At 39.8% G+C, this 2,266-nt stretch overlaps 1 protein-coding gene across 1 annotated transcript in view; it reads left to right on the top strand.

Moving 5' to 3' along the window:
• The window catches only part of CNBD1 (cyclic nucleotide binding domain containing 1), a 683,582-nt gene that overhangs the window by 359,063 nt on the left and 322,253 nt on the right, over positions 1-2,266 (top strand). The window lies entirely within an intron of this gene.

Raw genomic sequence — 2,266 nt, 5'->3', positions numbered from 1 at the left:
TGAGACAGTAAATTCCTGTCCTTAAAAACTGCCCACTCTGGTATTTTGAAACATTTTTATGGCAGCCTTAAGAAACAAAGACTATGTGTTTATCTCAAGAGCAATTCTAAAGTAATTAAGGGGTTGGTCACAGTACTATAACCAGAAAAAATCTTACTTGAAAAAAAATTTTTTTGCTTATAAATAGCATCTCAAGTCTATCAGATGGTGTAAAAGTAACAGTGCAATGTCTATCTATGCCTCTAAATATTCAACATGGTCATCAGCTCCAGTGTAAGTAGAATTATTGATAATAAGCCAGTCCTAGATTTATAGTTGCCAAGATATTCTGATTAAGAAAGACTCAAAGGAATTACCAGGCACAATTGTTCATCATTATGAGCTGAAGTCAGAAAAACTTAGATGAGGTTAGATAAAACCAAGAAAGAAAGATAATAGCAGATAAGGCTAAATCAAAGATTGAAGGAGAATAGATTGGGAGAAATTTGCTTCAGTGGACTACAACAAAGAAATTTTCGGTAGTATCTTGCTTTTCAGTAGCTCTAGAGAAGAAGCACTGGACTGGGAAACACAAGGTCACAGGAGTTCAAACCCACCAGCTGCTCCTCAGAAACCCTATACAGTGTTGCTGTGAGTCAGAACTGGCTCTATGGCACTTAACAACAAAAGACTAGAAAGAGATAAGTTTGGTGAATAATAAGTCACCTTGAGCATTTAGACTGTGCTTGTATTAAGACTTGACCAGCTTTTACAATTCAAATACTGGATTTGCATATCCAGCTGTAAAGAAAGGAGGGAGGAGTTAAACATCCAGAAAAGGAAAAGAACTCCTGATAAGATTTATGGAAGGTAGAAGCTGGTATTGGGGTAGAAAGGAGAGGAGGCAATTGTGGAAGATGAGAAAAGATTCAAAGCACAGTTTGTCTGATCTGGTGGAGAGTGTGTCTGAGGGCTGGTTGGTGGGAAGTAGGTGGGGAGAGGTAGGAAGAAGTAAGCAAGGAAAGAGGGTGATCACTATTTCAATGAATAAGTGAGTGGGTTGGTGATTGTGATGGTAAAGCTAGCTATATTCTCATTATTGTGTCTTGCAACATAATTATTTGTTTTCAGTTCTTACCAATTTTAACTGAAGGAAGATGGGTGAGAGTATCTCTGATCTATTTAAAAATAAGGGCTTATGACAAATCTGGTTGCTAATCTCACAGTCAGCAGTTCGAAACTACCACCAACCGTTCTGCGGAAGAAAGATGAGGCTTACTGCCCCTGTAAAGATTTACAGCCTTGGAAACCATGTACATGATCGCTATGAGTCAGAACCGACTCCATGGCTCATAACAACAACAATATAACCTAGGAAACATGAGCTTCCTAAAGAACCATGCTTTAGAAGAAAAGTGACCAACCTAAAATCAAATGCAGATATTTACACACATATGTCACTCTTTTAGAAGAGGGTCCCCAAAAGACTTTTGATTTCAAAATATGTTTCATCTCCAGATATTAAAAAATTCTCAAGAAACTGATGTGTGACTGATAGTGATCATGCATTTTTTTTTAAGTGTTTATTGTGAATTATGTGATAGTTTACATGGGAGAACATTAGCTTTACATTCATCCTATCATATATCGTTTCATTACCATAGTTACAATCCCCTCCATGCATCATCAACCAACCAAAGGGTATACCCTGGAAGCATGCTCCCTGGTCCTCAGCACATAGCCCCTCTCCCTCTCTGGGTCTAGCGACCCCAACCACTCCATCTCTCCACGTCATCATGTCTGCCGTCATTGCTTCTCTGGGTAGGGTCCCGCACTTCGCTCTTCTCCCTTGATGGTTCCAGGGACCTCCACTCCTGGACTGCAAAGTCAGTCACTCCCCTCCTTTTGCTACAAAACGTCCTCCTTTACATTTCCTACCCTCACAGTCAGTCCTGATAACAATTATTCACTATTATATCACAAGAGACCTATCTGCATTTCCTTTCATCAGCCCCACCTAGACAGACTGGATATTACGCAGTGGAGATTGTACCTTCCTTCACTCCCTCTGGATCTAGGCTCCCTCTTGAAAGCTTGTAAGCCAGTCACTTCTTGCCTATGTAGCCCCCCATTTTGAGTAGCCAATGTCCAAGTTGCCCATCCCTATCTACTCTGTGTATGGAAGGGGGTGGGAATAATCCTCACTGTAAAGATTTGTTCCCTCTTTTGAACTACTGTATTTATAGGTGTAGGTCAAATTCATCAAATTGTATCAGATTACTCTTTT

The sequence above is a fragment of the Chrysochloris asiatica genome, unplaced genomic scaffold (assembly GCF_000296735.1).
Source record: "Chrysochloris asiatica unplaced genomic scaffold, ChrAsi1.0 scaffold00031, whole genome shotgun sequence".
In the NCBI taxonomy this organism is placed as follows: Eukaryota; Metazoa; Chordata; class Mammalia; order Afrosoricida; family Chrysochloridae; genus Chrysochloris; species Chrysochloris asiatica.
The sequence above is the reverse complement of the archived record's forward strand: the minus strand, read 5'-3'. Positions and strand labels throughout refer to the sequence as shown.